This window comes from Lathyrus oleraceus, chromosome 3, assembly GCF_024323335.1.
Source record: "Lathyrus oleraceus cultivar Zhongwan6 chromosome 3, CAAS_Psat_ZW6_1.0, whole genome shotgun sequence".
Taxonomy (NCBI): Eukaryota; Viridiplantae; Streptophyta; class Magnoliopsida; order Fabales; family Fabaceae; genus Lathyrus; species Lathyrus oleraceus.
Genome location: NC_066581.1, coordinates 244,403,575 through 244,424,940, shown reverse-complemented (window position 1 = coordinate 244,424,940; position 21,366 = coordinate 244,403,575). Strand labels below are relative to the sequence as shown.

Genomic DNA, 21,366 nt, shown 5'->3' with positions numbered 1-21,366 from the left:
GCTCTAAAAAAATCATTATCTTTACCTATGAAATAGTTTTTGAGCACATTCTCAGATGTGTACTTGCGCTCAATCTATAACATTTGACCGATTTTCTCCTCGAGATTCATCCGGTTAAAAAGATCTTCATTCCTAACATCATTTGATTCTTTAGGATTCTTGTATTTCATCCGGTCTTCTGCCTCCGATAAACTAGTCAAATTAGTCAATAGCCAAAACCCTAAAAAAAGAAGGGAATGTTAGCTATTTTAGCACCTCCTATGTATTGAATCTAACTCAACAAACTTTGTTAAACTCTGATCATAAAAATGAGGTTCATTATTATTATGCAAAATACAATGAAGAACACAAATGCCACAATGCATAGAATGAAGTAACAACCATCATCATCAAATTCTGAAACGGATAAAATATATTTTTATGTGAAGTCATAGAGATTTGAGAGTCGAATAAGAAAATATTAATAACAGCCTGCCTAATCATTGTAACAAGTTGGGACATGAATTACCTTGGAAACAACTCCAATTCCATTTTTTTAAAAATTATTTGCTTTTGAATGTTATTTCAAAATTATTCTTAATTATTTATTATATAATTTTTTTTTAAATAAAATGAAAAATTAAGAATAAAAAAAAAATCATTGTTTAAAAAAAATGCAACTAAAAGAAGCAGTGGATAACAAAGTAAGATCGTTGGGGATACGATAAAAATACCATTAAAGATAATGTAATAAAATATAGAAGTGAAAGAGAAAGGACAACATTTTTGTATGATCTCTATTACAATGTGGTAACATTTTTCTAACTTTAGATGGCAATGTCGGTAGCCATTCCAACTACTAATTAGGTACCAAGTGAGATGTAACCAACCAAGTAATCTTTATGTCATCTTTATAGATTGCGACATAATTTTGAAAAATCAAATGACAAGTGGTTATTGTGCAAGAGTTTTCATGATTCATCGACTTAAGAAGAATTATGATCACTGTCATACGGTGAACTGACTTGGGGTGTTTTGCTTTTAATCGCAATGTCGCGGATAGCAAGAGTCGCCACCGACTTTTCTTTTATCCAATAAGGAAAGGTGGAAAAGAACAGGAAAGACCTTAATTAGACTTTGGGTTCGGGAGGTACATTATACAAAGGGAAGGTGTTAGCACCCTTTGTATCCATGGTTATCCATGGGCTCTTAATTGCTTGATCACTTATGTTTATCTGGAAAAAGTGGTTGTGCATTGTTTAGAAAGTGTTTTGAAAAGAGAATTTACCTTTGTAATGATTCTTGTATGAATGTATACAAAGTGGTTATCTCGTTTAGTTTTGAAAGTTGTTTAGAAAAATATAACTCGGTAATGGTTCTAGCATGAATGTATACCAAGTGGTGATTTTCTAAAAGATATTTTGAAAAGGTGTGAGGTGTGAAAAGTATTTCGATTTGTGAGTAAGCAATTAAGAGTTATACCTTCCTAGGGTCTTTATGGGCATTTCCTATCCTTATGAGGGTAAAACCGTCCTTATTATTGAGAAATAAGTGGTTTTATCCTTTGGATGTAAAAGGGTCATCGTAGGGTCATCGATTGGTCATTGAAAGCAACGGTTGTAAGGATACCTTAGCATTCGAAGGGACTATCATCATTTAACCGTAGGCTACACCGAAGGGTCATCGAGGGACAAAATCATATATTCGAAGGCAACATCCGAGGGGCTATGATGATTTAATCGAAAGGTCTTGGCTAAGTGTATCCCCACATTCGCGGGACATGACCATAATACCGTAATACCGTAAAGCAATAGGGAGAGGTCCAAGATCACATATTCAAAGGCCGTATTTTACAATCAATTAGGTAATTAGGAGGAATCCCCCCATTAAAATTAATACATTAAGATCAATTAAGCAATTTAGGGTGGATCTTTGCCATAAAATTAATACATTAAAATCAATTGAGTAATTCAGGGTGAATCTCCACAAAGGTATCCCACAAATAAAGTGGAATACCTAACAAGCAATCTTTTCCTGGAATATGTGAACTTTTACAAAACTCAACAAAACATGTCAGAACACCAAATCAGGGTGCAATCGAGGATTACACCACAAAAAAAAATCACAACAGTAAATAGGGTCGGGTAAATGATGCATGGCTATGATGAAACATGAATGAAAAATCAGAACAGAAAAATCAGCTACTGTCACGTTCGCTCCTGCCTCGCCTAGCAAAGGCTTAGCGAATACTCGCTGCATGCTCGCTTAGCGATGTGCTAGCGAGCGACTGCGGATTCTGGTTTTGATATCAGTACAATTTCAACCAATTTTATGCCTTATGGCTTTCATTACAGCAATTATATGGTTAATCATTGAAGGTATTCAGGTACATACTAAAATTCACATGCCAAACTTAAGATATTTTCATAAATTTAATCATAATGCCATATGCAAATTAAGAACCTAAGGCAGTAATAGCAATGTAAAACCTGTTTGCAACTAAATTGCGACTTCGAATCGGCAAAATCGGATTGAATTGGGCAGAGGTAAACCTTGATGCCGCCGAGTTCCTTCAGGGTTTGCCTCCCGTGAGTGTTAGAGTCTGCTTGCTAGGGTTCTCCTTTCTCCGTTTTCGTCCTCCCTTTTCTGACTGAAGCTTGGCTATTTATAATGCTCTTGTTGTGACCTAATGGGCTCAGAATGAAGCCCAAAAATTCGGATGTTCGCAAGCTTCGCTAGGCGAGCGTGTAGCGAAGGTTCGCTAGGCGAAGGAGTTGCTCGCCTAGCGAGCAGGCCAGTTTGGGCCATTTTCTGGATTGGGTCTGTAGTGAGCTGGGCTTTTGTTCCTTTAAGGTCAGTGCCTTGCAGAATAAGTTGGAGTGCTTCGAGAAATGTTTTGCAAGATTAATGGGCAAATTTTGGGGTATGACAGCTGCCCCTGTTCAAGATTCTTGAACCGAGAGAGTTAGAATGGTAAATGCGCCATTCGTGGTCTGGAGGTGGAAGATTATTGAACATTAGAATGCCCAAAATTTTGCACCTGTTAATGGAGATGGGCTTAAAGATGCCATCCAGGTAGTTTGATGATGAGAGCTTCAGAGTGCGTCGTACATTAGACGATATCTGAAGACATGGGTGTCATATCGAGTCGTACGTTAGACCGTATAGTGAGTCCTCCATTATGCTGTCGACTTCGCTGGGGAGTCAGAGTGTGTTACACGCTGGGGATAAAGGATCAGGATGGATCATACGCTAGACCGCATCTGAATAGTAGAATGAGTTGTCCGTTAGGCGGAGGACTCCGCTGGGGATGAAATACCAGACTGGATCGTACGCTAGATCATATCTGAGGGGATTAACATCCAAATGGGTCGTACGCTAGGCCGTATTGGAGTTGCAAAAGGAACCGTCTATTAGGCTGTATCCGAAGAAATAAGGATTAGAATGGATCGTATGCCAGATCGTATCTGAATTGCAGAATGAGCCGTCCATTAGGCTGTATCTGAGTTGCAGAAGGGGCCATCCATTAGGCAGTATCCGAGAGGGGTAGTCGTATGCTAGGCTACACGTCAGAATGTACCGTACGCTAGGTAGTCTCTGAGAAATGAAAGGTCCAACTGGGTCGTAAATTAGACCGTATTGGAGTAGTTGAAGGTCAGAATGGATCGTCCGTTAGATCGTATCTGAGTGGAAGGAGTCATATGTTGAGCTGAATCAGAATGAATCGTACGTTAGACTGTATCTGATCGTATTTGTAGATGCTGTATTTGCAATAAATGGCCGGGATGGGCTTAAAGATACCATCCTTAGGAGGATAATTAACCTGAAAAGAAAAGTTAACTTCATGCCATGTCATGATGCATGAGATGTTTTATGCTTGCGAAAATAAATGCGAATGTTGTATGCACGCGTATGCTGTGAAATGATGTAATGAATGAATTATGCATCTGAGAAGTTTTTCCTGGCGACTTCACTGGAGGAAATAAATCCTGAGATACTGGTTGGAGGTATTAGTGTTAATGGCCCTTTCTCAGCTGGGGGGGACTTGGTTTCTGTCTGGTGGCAGAAATATTCAACAGAGCCTGGCTGGGGATGGATGAGATGATCAGCCTGTCTGGTGATTCTGACCTCTTCTGGGGAAATAGCTGGTTTTGCCGGGGAATAGACTTGGTAACGGATTCATTGGAAAGCCTGGTTAGACCTTCTCCTCGATCCTGAAGTCTCATAGTAATTGCTATTTCTATTTTATGCATGCATTTTTGGTACACATCGATCATATTCAAATGCACATATCAATTCAAATTAAATCAATGGACGTTTATGCAAACAAAACATAAAAAGTAAAACAAAAGCATCTTTTCGGAAATAAAATTATATTGATTTTGAAAGAGGGCCTATAAACAGGCAATTTGTGTACATGGAGACATAAATCCTAGTAAGAGGAAATTGTCGAGAATATAAAGAAAGTTATGAAGGAAAAGCCCTGCTGATTTTAATTCTACTACTGTCATTATGTCTTCAAGCGTCTCATCTCCTGCTGTCGGATAGAATTGATTGGCTTGTTCAGTCCCTTGAAGCTGTCTGAGAACGGGACATAGTCATACGCTTTTAATCCCTAATTTTTGCCTGGACCTCCTTTTCAGGTTTTCAGTCCACCAGGATACCCTTTTTTGCCCAAGCCACCTTTTCAGGTTTTCGACTTGCCGGGTGTACATTTTATATGTTTATCCCTAATTTTTGCCCGAACCCTTTTGGTTCGCCGGGATGCCCTTACTTTTGCCTAGGTACGTCGACCTAGCGGGTCTCTTTTATGCGTAGTATTTTTTAACTATGTCCGCGTTCACGGGATGCGGGAAGTCTTCGCCATCCATTGTAGCAAGTATCATGGCTCCACCAGAGAATACCTTCTTAACTACAAATGGCCCTTCGTATGTGGGGGTCCATTTGCCTCTAGAGTCACCTTGTGGTAGAATGATACGCTTTATTACCAAGCCGCCACTTTGGAATTATGGTGTTTTATTTTGAACTGCGTGCAGAGTTCAGTAATCATCTTGTTGTTCAGATTAGCACCATTATCAGTGATAGCTCTTTCAGGAGACAACAGGTTTCTCAAATAGATCTTTGATAGAATCCATCTTAAGATGAAGCGGTATGATTCAACATATACTGTCTTAGTCGGCGAGCAGCCCAGGCCAAAGCACAGCAAGCTTTCTCGAGCTGTGAATATCTTGTTTCACAGTCGGTACCTTTTTGCTAAGGTGGTATATTGCATGCTCTTTTCGACCAAACTCGTCATGTTGCCCCAACACACACCCTATTGAATTTTCTAACATGGTCAAATACATGATTAGAGGTCTTCCTTCAACTGGTGGCATCAGAATTGGAGGTTCTTGGAGATACTTCTTGATTTTGTCAAAAGCTTCTTGACATTCATCATTCCATATTATCTCTTGATTTTTCCTCAGTAATGTTCTTGTCTACTTCAGTACCTAGATTCAGTTGATTCCTCATGCGGCTGTATAGTCTTTTCTTCTTGCAGTACCAGTCTGGCAAGTTCTCCAGGGACTTCACAATCTTCCTCACTCCCATCGTCGGTTTGGTAGATCGGATTTTCAAAGTCATAATGAACAGTAGCAGAGTTATTACCAACAGGATCCAGAGTGGATATGGATCGGCAAATTGTTACGTGAGTGTGTGCAAGAAAACATAGCTTGTTTGAAAGAAATGACAGGAAAGATAAAGAGCGCAATATTTGAATGCAAAAAGTCCATTGATTTATTGAATATGAATATGCTTATGAAAATGACAAGACATTTAACCAAATTTGATACACTAAATAAGCAATAACAATTATTCCTGACTAAAGGAAATCGGGATAGTGTCTTCAGCCTTCCAATTATTGAGTCTGTCACCAATTGTTGGGAAAATCCAGCTATCCAGGTTGCAATCGCTATCAGCATCTTCCACAGCATTGACAGTCTCGTCATGGTTAGGCAGAGGGGCAGCGATGTCATTAGGAGTCTCCGGAGGATCAGAGGTAGCCGCCTGTATCTTTCCATTTCGAATGCCGCGTTCCACATGCTCACCTGTCAATATAAGTTCAGTGAAACCCGATGAGGAACTTCTCAATAGATGGCTGTAGAACGGGCCAGTCAGTGTGCTCATGAACATGTCCACTAATTCTCGATCAGTCATGGGGGGTTTGACTCTGCCAGCCAAATCTCTCCATTTTTGAGCATATTCTTTGAAGCTTTCTTTAGAGCCCATAGTCATATTCTGCAACTGTAGCCGAGTAGGCGCCAATTTAGAATTGTATTGGTAGTGCTTGTAGAAAGTTGTCGCTAAATCAGTCCAGGTGTGGATGTTAGAGCTCTCGAGCTGATAATACCATTCCAACTGTGTGCCAGACAGACTCTCTTGGAAGAAATGGATCCATAGTTTCCTATCAGTGGTATACGGCTGAATCTTTCTCACATAAGCTCTCAGATGCATCTGAGGACAAGATGCCCCATCGTATATAGTGAAAGTGGGGATCTTGAATTTGCGAGGAATGACCACATCGGAGACCAGACCCAAGCTTTCGAAATCCAGACCGGGCGCCTTCTGACCCTCCATAGCTAGCATGCGTTCTTCCAGCAACTTATATTTAGCATCTTTTGGAGAGTATAGTTCATTTTCATAATCTTCATCGTCGTCCTCCTGGTTGAGAGGATCAGCATTCTCATCTTCCGAATCATTTTCTGTCTCCTCTTCTTGATCCTTTGGAAGTCTGATCTTGACTCCCGCAGCCTGTCCTTTAAGCCTTCTTCCCGGGTTAATGTAACTCACAGGTTTCTTGTCTTTCTTCTCGAGCAATAGAGCCTTTAGTTCCTCCTGCCCCTTGGATAAGTTCAAGATCATCTCCTGGAGTTGAGCATTCTGAGCCTGGAGATCTTTGACGGTTTGTTCGAGGTCCATTTTTCTGTTTGGAAGGGAGATCGTGAGAATATTGATCTTTTAGAATACCTGTTATGCAATGTTATGTTATGCTATGCAATGTATGAAATGTTTTCAAGGACTTTTGGAATTTAACTTTGCGTAAACCACCAAAAAGAGAGGAACTTTTTATTAATAATTTCTTTAATCATTGTTCATTACAAGAAATAATAATAAAAATACAATGAAAGCTCAAGTCTCCCAGGGACGGCTTCTTTTCGGACGAAGATATGCATTGAGTCTTCGTTCCTCATTAAGCTGGCTGGTAAGTTCTAACACTTTCTTCCTCTCGGCACAGAACTGGGCTTCAAAAGTATCCCTTTCCTCTCTCAACTGGACCCAGGGTTTCTTTAACTCTTCAACATCGGTAGGCATATCTGGATAAGGAACGATCTGAGGAGTACCTCCTTCCACTTCTGGATCAACAATTAGTGGTCCGACTGCAAGATATGGCATAACAAGTTCATGAGCTCTGGCGCGTACCCATCTGAGATAAGGTTCCATAGGAATAGAGTTTTTCGGTCCTAAAGTACTTCTTTTCACCATGCCCCAAGCTCGTACAAATCTTTGACGGAGACCTTGGGAATCGTTGTCATAGTCAAATACCGTGCCTTGGATAATTATTTCATGTGGACCATCTCTTCGAGCATAACCAAACTGACGTAGGGCTAAAGCTGGGTTATAAGTGATACCTCCTCTTATTCCTAGGAGTGGCACATTGGGGAACTCGCCACAACGGTCAATGATGGTAACCTTTTCCTTGAACTGAGGACACCAACAGATGTCTGAATGGGAGAGCGACATTATCCTTTGAGACCATTTCAAATTCTGCTCGTTCTTCAAGACTGATTGAGGAAGGTGCGAAATAAACCCACCTAGACAACAACGGTATGCAGCACATGAGGGTCCCTTGCCTTTTCATAGTACGAGTGTGGAGGGAATGCAAAATGTCTCCAAGCACGGTAGGCACAGGGTTATGAGTGAGAAATATCTTAATAGCATTCATGTCTATGAATTGGTCTGGATTAGGAAATAACACCAAACCATAGATTAGTAATGCTAGGACGTCTTCGAAAGCATGGACATTCATAATCTTTAAGAATTCTCGGGCCTTATTTATCAGAAACTTGGCAAGTAAACCCTTAACTCCACTTCTTGTTACCCAATTAGCTTCAATGTCGGACTTTGTCATGTGTAAAGCTGCGGCAACTTCTTCAGACTTCGGAATCTTTTCTAAACCACTGAAAGGTGTTTGATCAAGAATAGGTATCCCAAGCATCCTGGAGAATTCTTCTAATGTGGGTACCAACTGATAATCTGGGAAGGTGAAGCAATGATGTTTAGGATCGAAGAACTGGAATAGGACTCTCATCATATCTTCTCTGAAATCAGTGGTAACCAAATTGAGGAGATGACCATGTTTCATGACGAACTGAGCCTGATCGGGAAGTTCTGACACTAAATCTTTGAGTTGAGGAGAGATGGCTACAAAATTGATCCGGATGGTCTTCCTGGAAGCCATAACCTGTTTAACAGAGCAAAGCTAAATCCCTAAGTCCTTGAAATGGTTAGTACAATGTCATGATGTTATGATGTTATGATGTTATGATGTTATGATGTTATGATGTTATGATGTTATGATGTTATGATGTTAAATAAGTAACAAGCACAAACAAGTCACACAACAATCATTCTTAGGTTTTAAGGCTTGCATGAGTTCCATAGGTAAATACCCTCCCCACTGAAGTTTGGTTGGTTCAACCTGTCCTAGAATAGTAACTGGGTTCTAGAAGGATCTCAAATCATCGATTTTTCTTTAGGTCCACTTCAGTGCAACACCAAGTAGTTGACCAAAGCTTCCCTAAAGTCCAATCTCAAAGAGTGTAGTATCGAGTATCAACCAACCCCAGTCGGAACCGAAGCCAGTTATCTCACTACTGTCTAATGGCTAGGATGAGTCAATTAGGGTTCTAAAGGTCTGGTTAATGCTTTGATGACACCACGCGGAAGCCAAATTTTTCCTCAAGTAAACATGAGGAACATCAGGACATCCAAAGTGTCACATTAACCGTAGCCATCATTTTGACCATTCCAGTATACGCCGGATAGTCGCGATGATCTTTTGCTACTTACCTAAGGTACACTAGATCCGGGTGTAGGATCTTTCACTCAAGCATAAAATACCCAAGCAATCCCTTAAAAGTAAATCAGACAATTTGAATAAGTGATCTTGTTTTTAAGGCAACCTCTCCTTTTTATCATCCCCAGCAGAGTCGCCAGTTCTGTCATACGGTGAACTGACTTCGGGTGTTTTGCTTTTAATCGCAATGTCGCGGATAACAAGAGTCGCCACCGACTTTTCTTTTATCCAATAAGGAAAGGTGGAAAAGAACAGGAAAGACCTTAATTAGACTTTGGGTTCGGGAGGTACATTATACAAAGGGAAGGTGTTAGCACCCTTTGTATCCATGGTTATCCATGGGCTCTTAATTGCTTGATCACTTATGTTTATCTGGAAAAAGTGGTTGTGCATTGTTTAGAAAGTGTTTTGAAAAGAGAATTTAACTTTGTAATGATTCTTGTATGAATGTATACAAAGTGGTTATCTCGTTTAGTTTTGAAAGTTGTTTAGAAAAATATAACTCGGTAATGATTCTAGCATGAATGTATACCAAGTGGTGATTTTCTAAAAGATGTTTTGAAAAGGTGTAAGGTGTGAAAAGTATTTCGATTTGTGAGTAAGCAATTAAGAGTTATACCTTCCTAGGGTCTTTATGGGTATTTCCTATCCTTATGAGGGTAAAACCGTCCTTATTATTGAGAAATAAGTGGTTTTATCCTTTGGATGTAAAAGGGTCATCGTAGGGTCATCGATTGGTCATTGAAAGCAACGGTTGTAAGGATACCTTAGCATTCGAAGGGACTATCATCATTTAACCGTAGGCTACACCGAAGGGTCATCGAGGGACAAAATCATATATTCGAAGGCAACATCCGAGGGGCTATGATGATTTAATCGAAGGGTCTTGGCTAAGTGTATCCCCACATTCGCGGGACATGACCATAATACCGTAATACCATAAAGCAACAGGGAGAGGTCCAAGATCACATATTCAAAGGCCGTATTTTACAATCAATTAGGTAATTAGGAGGAATCCCCCCATTAAAATTAATACATTAAGATCAATTAAGCAATTTAGGGTGGATCTTTGCCATAAAATTAATACATTAAAATCAATTGAGTAATTCAGGGTGAATCTCCACAAAGGTATCCCACAAATAAAGTGGAATACCTAACAAGCAATCTTTTCCTGGAATATGTGAACCTTTACAAAACTCAACAAAACATGTCAGAACACCAAATCAGGGTGCAATCGAGGATTACACCACACAAAAAAATCACAACAGTAAATAGGGTCGGGTAAATGATGCATGGCTATGATGAAACATGAGTGAAAAATCAGAACAGAAAAATCAGCTACTGTCACGTTCGCTCCTGCCTCGCCTAGCGAAGGCTTAGCGAATACTCGCTGCATGCTCGCTTAGCGATGTGCTAGCGAGCGGCTGCGGATTCTGGTTTTGATATCAGTACAATTTCAACCAATTTTATGCCTTATGGCTTTCATTACAGCAATTATATGGTTAATCATTGAAGGTATTCAGGTACATACTAAAATTCACATGCCAAACTTAAGATATTTTCATAAATTTAATCATAATGCAATATGCAAATTAAGAACCTAAGGCAGTAATAGCAATGTAAAACCTGTTTGCAACTAAATTGCGACTTCGAATCGGCAAAATCGGATTGAATTGGGCAGTGGTAAACCTTGATGCCGCCAAGTTCCTTCAGGGTTTGCCTCCCGTGAGGGTTAGAGTCTGCTTGCTAGGGTTCTCCTTTCTCCGTTTGCGTCCTCCCTTTTCTGACTGAAGCTTGGCTATTTATAATGCTCTTGTTGTGACCTAATGGGCTCAGAATGAAGCCCAAAAATTCTGATGTTCGCAAGCTTCGCTAGGCGAGCGTGTAGCGAAGGTTCGCTAGGCGAAGGAGTTGCTCGCCTAGCGAGCAGGCCAGTTTGGGCCATTTTCTGGATTGGGTCTGTAGTGAGCTGGGCTTTTGTTCCTTTAAGGTCAGTGCCTTGCAGAATAAGTTGGAGTGCTTCGAGAAATGTTTTGCAAGATTAATGGGCAAATTTTGGGGTATGACAATCACTATTATAAGTTCTAGTATATTATGAAATATCATGTATTCCTTTAAATGATCAATTAGTTATCACTTGAGATTAATTGAGTTCCTATCTATTTGTTGTTAGTTAAGATAATTTGAGCTTCTATGTGCTCTAAATGTTGTTAGTTGAGACCAATAGAATATTCAGTGAACTCTGAAGAGATTAATTATTAATAAAAGAGACAGACCAATATTAATAAGTACAAGAGAGGATATTTTGGTAACATTAATAATTGGTCAATTGGTACTAGAAGACAAAATATCAATTGAGATATTTTGTAATATTACCTAATATTATAATATATATTATTTATATGTTATATATATTTGTGTGGTATAAAAACAAAGAAGGAAAGTAATAGTTAAGAAGAAGTAGGAAGAGATAAGAATGAAAGAGACAGTTATCAGAAAGAGAAAAAAAATTAAGGGAAGAAAGAAAGAAAGAGGAAAAGAGAAAGAGGAAGAAGAGAATAAGAGGAAGGAAGGAAGAAGAAGGAAAAAACTCATGAAGATCATGATCATCACCACCAATCATCTCATTTTCATCATCTTCTTCATCATCCTCATCAATCTAACGTGAGTTCCTAGATAGTTGTAGCTTGGGGGGAGGAACTTCATGGAAGTGGGATTAGGTTTTGTGAATTTGTTGTTGTTCATGCTTCTATGTCTCATACCATGATTCCTACATACTTTTGTGTGAGTTATGTTGTGTTGTTGTGTTGTTGTGTTGGGACCATGATGTTGTGTTTGGTTGATGTTAATTGTTGTTGGATAGTGATAAAATTCATGAATCTATGCTAGAAAATATGAAGACATGAATGGGTATAAGTTAGGATGGTTTAGGGATGTTAAACATGGAAGAAAGAGTGTTTAGAAGAGGTAATTTTGGAAATTCTGCAGGTGTCAATCGATTGGTTGCAGAAAAGTTGCATAAAGAATCGATTGGTTCATGATTCTGTGAAGAAAAGGCTGAATCTTGCTGATGTCAATCAATTGGCTACAATGCTCAATCGATTGGTCTTGTCTAATTTCACCAAAAATAGAAGTCAGTAACTTCACACAATCGATTGACTCCTAGTGTAATCGATTGGTCCAACCTTGGTTTGCCTAAAACCACTTGTTCCTTATTTCTATAACATCTTAGGAGTCCATTAACTTATGCCATGATATATATGTATTAGATTGACAATAATCGGTCAATCTATGTGCAATTGAGTGAGTTTTGACCTAGAATTCTGATTAGGTTAAAACGACTGTAGTTTTAGTTCCGTAAATCCGTTTTGGACACGATTGGAAGCGTTAGGAAGCTAACAGAGAGAACTATAGTATAGAGAGAAGTCTCTATGATTTACTCCACTATAAATTTTCCTTGAGCCCGATTAACCCCACCGTATGATGATTGGACGGATACTCACTTTGTGGTGTGGGAGTGGAATAAGTTAGAATGAGGTGAGTCGTGTGATGGCTTTGCCTAGGGTTATTCGGACATGTTAGATTATATTGTGTGCTTCTTATATACTTGATCATAAAAAGGAAAGGGGAAATATCGATAAAACCCAAGAAAGAGCGACAATGATTATGGTCGTCACAACCAAATCAGGGTTCGGGAGTCGATTACGCAAGGGGAAGATATTAGCACCCCTCACATCCGTTGTACTCAACGGGAACCTGTAAGACCCCAATTTTTTCCCTAAGATCCCTCATGGCATCATATCATATCATTTCATTGCCTCAAGGATCATTGTGCACTTTGCCTCCTTCCCTGTGGGTGGGTTATCTTTTTGAGAGTGTTTCTTGATCACCAAGCATGTTTTGAATTTGTATATCATTTGCTTTTCCTTTTATCACTAACCAAAAGTACAAAAATATGTCATCTAACCCTTGTCTTGCAGATGAAGCAATCACAGGTCAAGACAGTCAAAGGCAGTCATTGAGCAATAGATGGTGGCCATTCTTGAGAATTTGGACCCCACAATCATTATCAAGAGTTCATATGAGCTATGATGCCATTTTGAATCAAAATCCCAAGTGGTAGAGGCTTGAATTTCATCAAAACATTGTCAGGTCATCTGAAGACCTAGAAAGTCAACTGCCAAGTCAACTGTGGATTTGGAGGTGGGAAGTGATTAGAAATACTTCATTCATGTTCAAACAAGTCTCATTTGACATTTCAAACATCAACATTGAAGAATTTAAAGTCAGGTCAAAACTTTCCAAAAATAGAAAGTGACCTATAATTCAAACTTGCCAAAAATGGAAAGGTTTTAACCTAACTTCAACTTCAAATTACATCACCGAAAAAGCCTCAAATGAAATTTTGTTGAACATGAAAGTTGTATATCTTTCTCTCCCATTTCCAAAAAGTCCAAGATCATCAATTTCGCATGTGTGGTTAAGGAGATATGATCAAAACATGGCAAAGTGTGTATGAAACTTCAAATGGGCATAACTTCTCAACCAAAACTCCAATTTGGATGGCTCTTTTTGCATTGTTCTTATTTTGACCTATAGTTTCCAAATCATGCATTGCATTACACCAATTATCATCATATGAACATTTGCCAATTCACTTGATTTTTGGAGGGAAATTATGAAGTTTAAATTTGGTGCATTATTTGATCTTTTTCCCACCACCATTGGCTCCAAAACAGAATTTTGAGTGAAAATGAATACAATTTTCGTGCACTGTTCACATGCATATCATGCATAAGGGTGGAAAAACCAAATTTACACTTACACTCCATTTTTGTTAATTACACTTACCATTGGCCTAAACATGATTAGCACTGGATTAACATGACATATATATAAAAAATTCTAACTGTTTTTCATAACAACAATCACAATTTCAGATCTAGATCAAAACACCAAATTTTTCTCTCACTTTTTTCTTGCAATTTCTTCACATCAAAGCTATTTCCATTGCTTGATCCTTGTTCCTGAAGAGTTCATAAGAAGATTGGCACGTGGAATCAGTAGAAACAGAGTTGCATTGAAGCATTCACCAAGCTTGAAGCAACAATGGTGAATTCAGAATTTGGTGAGATCGTGTACAATTGAGCTTCAATCTTCTTCCCAATCACTCATACAAGCATCCTGGAGGAGTATTGAAGCATTACCAAGGCCTATAGCTCGAGGAATCCAGATCTGCTCTTCAAGAGGTTATGAATCAACCTTCTTAATTCTTAAAATTGTTGTGATGTTGTTATAGATCTCTTGATGCTGAGTAATTTGAGCTTCGAATCATGAAAATCCATGCTGTTTTGAGTGAGATCTGCTTGTTTAAAGTTTTGATGTTGAATCTTCTTCTCTTCGATTCATGCATGTGTGTTGGTTTCTTGATGAAATATTTGTTGATTATTGATATATGATGAAAGATCTACACGATGCCATGCTCATTTTTAATTTCTGGACACTTTGAGATTTTCTGGAAAATCCAGATGAAGATCTTCATGATCTTCATCGTGTTCTTCATGTGTTCTTCAGTTTTTTCCAGATTCCTGCGGATTTTGTTGCAATGTTCATAGTGTTTGCTGCGAATTTGCTTTGGCCACGCTTTTGGATCCTTTTGCCCACGCTTTTCTGTTGCCATGCATGTGATAGCCTAGGGTTGTTTGCTGATTGGTCCATGTTGCATTCTGGCGCCACTTGCATTTCAAAATGTAACCTACTTCGATTCCTGGCAAGCGAGATATTTCAAATGTTTCATTCTTTTTCATTTCCCTCCATGTATTCATGTGCTTGCTTCATATATTTTTTAATTTTTCTTCATCTTGAAAAATTCATATCTAATTGAAAATTGATCCAAAAATTATGAGGTTTTTTGCATTGTGTTGCATTTTCTGTCTATTATTTTTTGATCATTTTTCTATAAATTGTGCTTGGCTGGATTTCATTTTGTGCTAGGGAATGTGAACATGTATCCATTTTGTACCTTGCCTTGCTTATTCATTTGTGAAATGCTGGTTTTTAATCCAATGAATCTGAAAATTTGCATGATGAAACTAGACACTTTGCTTGACATTTTGGTGTTGATTTGGTATTTTTACCATTTATCATTTCTGTTTTATGATCATGTTAAGTTGGTGTGACAATTTGTGTCACACCTTTGCTTGTTAAACTTATGTGATGAATTTGCCATGCCAAATGATCTCCAATTGTCCTGATTTTTTGTGTGATGCATGTTATGAATGTTGTGAATGAGCATGAATTTTGTTGGAATTATTTGAATCATTTCTGATTTAATTGAGATTTTTCATTCTGGTTGGTCACTTTTGAGCTTTAAAATTGCCTTGAACTTTAATTGATCATGAAATGCTTTTGGTATATGATATTGATGTGAGACTTTTTGGATTGTTTCAAGATGTGTTTGAAGTTGATTCATGTTAATTTGCAGCTTCTGTTTTGAATTTTTTCTCCATCTTTGACCCTAGGCTTTGACCTAGTGGTTTGCCTCTCACATTTGAGCTTTGATTTCAGGTTGAACATTCAAGTTCCATAGTTGTTGATGCTCCATCATTTGAGCATTGATGTTTGCCTTTGATTACTAATCTTTGTGTGTTTTGTAGGTTTATGTTGACTCATTTGAGTTTGACCTTTGGCTTACACATTTGTGTACATTGGGATTGTTTGTTGCTTATTGATTGTTGTTTGATTGTCTGAACTTTGTACTGATTTGTTTGATGTTTCCACAGGTACATAAGTTGCTTTAAGTTCATTTTGAACTTTGCTTTGCTTGGTTGCTTAACCACTTAGGTATAACCTCTAATCTTCATGTAGTCTGGAAGACCTGTCCTGTTATGTGGGCAGGCACCTGTCTGAAGTCCTCCTTAAGAGGCAATGCTTGTGATTGTTTACTTTTTGTGCCAAGCAGGAAAAGTCCTCTTATGAGGCAATTGACAGATAAAAGAGATGTGTAATCCATCTCCTGCTATTCAGTGTGTCATCCACTTTGCTCACACAATGTGTTGATGCATTGTGGATACTAACCCAAGATCTTATAGAGTCCAATCATTTGTGGAGAAGAGTTCCAACTTTCTGAACTCCCACACTTTCTTTTAAAGCTCTCCCAGGCCAGGGATAAAAGCTATGAGGCACACCCCTCATCTCCATTTCATCTGCTTCACCCTACTCTTAATGTTAGGGTTAAGAGCACAACATACCCCATTCCAGTTGGCTGTAAAGCCTAACATTGTTTGAGCCTAATTGCTTGTATATAGTGTGTGCTAATTGACTTGTTTGTCTGCTTACTTGATTCATCTGTGCATAATTTCTTGTGTGTGACTCTGTGCATTTATCATCATTAATTGTACATCATTGCATGATCATTGTTCATATCTTTGTGACACCTTTGCTTGTCCATTGAGGAGTCAATTGTAAGTCCATTTATTGGCAGTTGTTTCCTATGATTTGGAAGGAGTTGGGACTAAGACCATTTATTGGCATCCTATTTCCTTGGAGTCGAGTGTAAGACCATTTCTTGGCAACTTGTTTCCTCTTGCTTATGGTTTTGTTTTGCTTGTTGTGTGTGAGGAGTCAATTATAAGTCCATTTATTGGCATTTGTTTCCCATGATCCTTCCTTGGAGATTGGTATAAGTCCAGTTGATTGGCATCCGGTATCCATCTTTTGTTTTGTTTTAGGAGATTAATGTAAGTCCATTGATTGGCATCTGATATCCATGTTTGGTTTTGCTTTGGGAGATTGGAGTAAGTCCAGTAATTGGCATCTGGTATCCATGTTTGTTTTAGGAGATTGGTGTAAATCCATTGATTGGTATCCGATATCCATCTTTGTTTGTGAAATTGGTGTAAGTCCATTGATTGGCATCCGGTATCCATTTGCTTTGTTTATCTGTCATTGCTCATTGCCTATTCCAAAGGAATCACTTGGATCATCTACATATGATCTCAAGAGGTGAACATCTAAGAAGTTTTACACTCCCTCACCCTCCCACCTTTTGTTTCTTTAAACCTCCATCTTTGCATGTTAGCTCAAACCAGAAAATATTGTGCAAACATTTTCATGTCTTTTCAAATTAGAAACCTAGGCCTTAAGCCTTTGACTTTCCAAACTTCATTTTCATGATACTTCTTTTGAATTGAATTCTAATCATACTTTGACCACTTTTGTGAATAAATTCTAATTGGTTAATCCAACTCATTCAATTGTTTTGTGGCTTTGTCCATCTTTGATAACTTTTCATACATTAGCTATAGATCTCAATTATCTTAGTGGTTGATGTTAATCTCACCTTTTATCCTTAGTGATTGAATTGTAAGACTTCCTTGCTTATTATAGGGTTAACCCCTCACTAGCAAGTTGAAGCTTTTCTCACATGGTGGACTTGTTGTTTGTATAAGGTTGAGTTTTCTCCCGTGGATAATGAAAGACCTTAGGGCTTTTGTTTTAAAATGAACCCACTCATACTTTGGAAATCTTTTAGCCGAACTACGGTGTTTTGATCCTTACCTTCCATGGAAAGATACGTAGGCAACGGGTTCACCCGTTCAAACACAAAAATAATAACTTGTACATTCTTTTCCCATCCCTTCAATCCATGTTTGCACAATAAATATTTCATAAACAAATAACATTTCGTACAACAAGTGTGAAAAGGGCTCCCTAGGAGTACCTAGGACGTTTTGGGTGCCTAACACCTTCCCATTGCGTAATTTACCCCTTACCCCGATCTTTGATATTTTCATTAGTTTTCTATGTGTAAAACTTCTTAGGCTTTTGTTCGCTTTTTAGCCATTCCTTTGGATAAATAAAAGTGCGGTGGCGACTCGATTTCTTTGTATGCTTTGCTTTTGATTTAATCAATAAATCATAAAGTGACGAATACACCGCTACAGAAAAGTGGCGACTCTGCTGGGGAAAATCCTTGGTGGTATTGCCTACTTTTCACCCTTGTTGCATGATATTGTTTATTTGTTTATGACATATTTTTGTACAAATTTGGGATAATTGTATTGAGTGTAATGTTTGAATTGCTTGATATACCATTGCTTGCTTGCTTGGTGATCTCTGTGAGATGAGTTCTATACCCGAACTCGAGTGCACTTTAGGATAGGAGAATGGCATAGTCTCGTCGACTTGTGTGGAGTATTCCTTAACAAGTTGACTTGCGAGTCCATTCACTTGGTGGAGGTCATGTTGGATTAATAATGTCACACAAGTCATTTGTGGTTAGGCATTATTCTTTCAATCATGTGCCTTAGAAGCCAAGGACCTTAGTTTACCAAGCCCATCTTGGCCTATTTTAGGACGTAGTGCGGAGGTCGTTCAGGTGTAAGATCTGATGCGATTGTTACTCGATACTACACTCATAAGAGTCTCTCATGAGAATATTTTTGGAATACGAGTATTCGTTCCTCCGATAATATTCGAAGGATGGGATGATGACTATGGGAACCTCTGGTATAACATGTCTGGCAGGTTTAAACCCTAGTACACTCCCTTTGGGTGGTTCTTAACCAAGACTCCATGCTCGTGACTCTCAACAAACCCCTGATTCATGGTTGAGTCGTTCAGACATCCCTAATATCAATGGAACTTGGGTGTCGATAAGGTGAAAACCATAATCCACCAAAACGGATGATTGATATTAAGGATGATTGAGCCGGTTCATGTACCGTTAATATCAATGGAACTTGGGTGTCGATAAGGTGAAAACCATAATCCACCAAAATGGATGATTGATATTAAGGATACTATGAGCTTTCCCATGACCTTTGTCTGGTGTGACTTGCTTGATCCTTGAGTGTGGTTGTTGCATTCATGCATTCATGCATTCATCTGCACTCATGTCATCAGAAAAATCAGAAAATTTTCAAGGAACTTAAAGGGTTTATTTGCAAAATTTTCAGACATGGAAAGACCAAAAAGGCATACAAAGAAGTACAACTTTAGACAGCCCGATGTGAAAGAGTTAAGGAATCTGACATCTTATGTATTAGATCCCTTGGGTTTCAAAGCTCGTTATGGGAAGCTTCTGTCTCTGTTGACTACTCAGGTTGACGAAGGGTTGATGAATACTTTGGCGCAGTTCTATGATCCTCTGTATCACTGCTTCTCTTTTCCGGACTTTCAGCTATTGCCTACGCTCGAGGAGTATGCTCATCTTGTGGGTATTCCTATTCTGGATCAGGTGCCGTTCAGTGGCTTGGAGAGTATTCCGACTTCTCGAGAGATCGCAGACTTGTTGCACATAGATGAATCCCTGATTGAAGCGCATATGACCACCAAAGGTGGAATTCAGGGTCTTCCTTCTGATTTCCTCATTGCTCAAGCTACCGTTTATGGGAAGGCCATGAGTGAGGATGCCTTTGAGGCTTTATTTGTGCTGCTCATCTATGGGTTGGTATTGTTCCCCAACATCGACAAATTTGTGGATGTGAACGCCATTAGGATCTTCTCAGTTCTTAATCCCGTTCCTACTCTGTTGGGTGATGCCTATTTCTCTTTGCACCTGAGGAATGCAAAGGGTGGAGGAGTTATTGTGTGCTGTTTGCCTCTATTGTATATGTGGTTTATTTCTCACTTACCGCAGACGGTCGCTTTCAAGGAGAACAAGGGATGTCTACGGTGGTCTACGAGACTCATGTCTCTCACTAATAACGATATCTCTTGGTATGATCGCGTGTATGATATTGTTCAGATCATTGATTATTGTGGTGAATTCCCTAATGTGCCTCTTCTCGGTACATGTGGTGGAATCAGCTACAATCCTATCTTAGCACGTCGTCAGCTTGGGTTCCCCCTAAAGGATAAACCTCATAACATTCTGTTAGAAGGTGTGTTCTTTCAGGAGGGTAAAGACCCCCAAGGCCTAAAAGCCAGGATGGTCCATGCTTGGCGCAAGATTCACAAGAAGGGTAGAAATGAATTGGGTCCGAAGAATTGCATTGCTTTGGAGCCTTATACTTCTTGGGTCAGACAGAGAGCTTCTGAGTATCTTATGCCGTATGATTATCCGAGACCTACACCGTTGGTTGTGGCTGGGCCTTCAACCCTCCCTAACCAAGGCGTAGAGGAGTTGAGAGATGAAGACCTTTCATGTGCCTGGATCCGTGAAAGAGAAGAGTTGCTTCAGCAAATCAAGGAGAAGGACGCTCTGATTGAGTTCCTCGAGCACCAGGTGATAGATGATCCGAATGATACTTGGACTTCTCTGCTTCCTCAGTCTTCCAAATTCTGGAAGAGGGAGTATGATCAACTTGCTAAGGAGAAAGCGGACATGGAAGCAGCCTATGAGAGAGAGATCAAGAAGCTTTGTGAATCTCGTCTTCCAGCATCTCGAGCTTCTAGGGATCCATAGGATGTTCATTTTCCTTTTCCCTTGTAATAATAAAAAATGTTGTACTTCTTTGTCTCGAATATATTTGATGAGATATTTTCCATATGCTATTAAATGTTTAATATTTCAAAAATTGCAAATAGAACCCTAAAAGTTCCTTGAAATAAAAACAAAGCATATGCACAAGCATTGCATGCATCATTTCGCATAAGCAGGTGTTGTTCTGGTCTTCTTGTCTGTGGCCTAATTCTGTGCTCTTCATTTATTTTGAAGACAAGTTGACTCATCGGTACTATACCAGAGCCAATTCTGCAAGAGTGATGGATCAACTTGAACAAGAGAACAGAGAGCTGAAAGAAGAAGTCGCTAGACTGGATGCTCTGATGGAGCAATTGTTGGCTGCCCAGAATCAACCTTCTCCACCTCCTGCAACTCCTCCCCAGAGGACTGTTATATCAGAAGTGGTTGCTCCGACTGTGCCAGCTGCCAGTGCCCATTTCATGCCGAATGCCATGCCAGTCGGGTGTCCGTGGGGTATGCCTCCAGGTTTCATGCCAGATATTCCAACTCCTACCTTTGCTTCTATGCCGGCATCTAGCCCGGTCCTTGCTATGCCTCCTCCTGTCGTGCATACCACTCCCAGGGTAGACGACACCATCTATCATTCTGAACCGTCTGAGGGCCTAGATGTTAATGAAAAGATGGAAGCTATGAATGACCAATTCCTTGAACTCCGCAAGGAATTGAAGACTCTCCGAGGGAAGGATTTGTTCGGCAAGTCTGCTGCCGAGTTATGCCTGGTTCCCGGTGTGAAGATTCCGGTCAAGTTCAAAGTCCCCGACTTTGAAAAATACAAGGGGAAGACTTGCCCTCTCGCTCACCT

The 21,366-nt window shown here is 39.3% G+C and overlaps 1 pseudogene; it reads right to left on the bottom strand.

Moving 5' to 3' along the window:
* LOC127130669 (uncharacterized) overlaps positions 1-21,366 on the bottom strand; it is a 58,696-nt pseudogene that overhangs the window by 990 nt on the left and 36,340 nt on the right.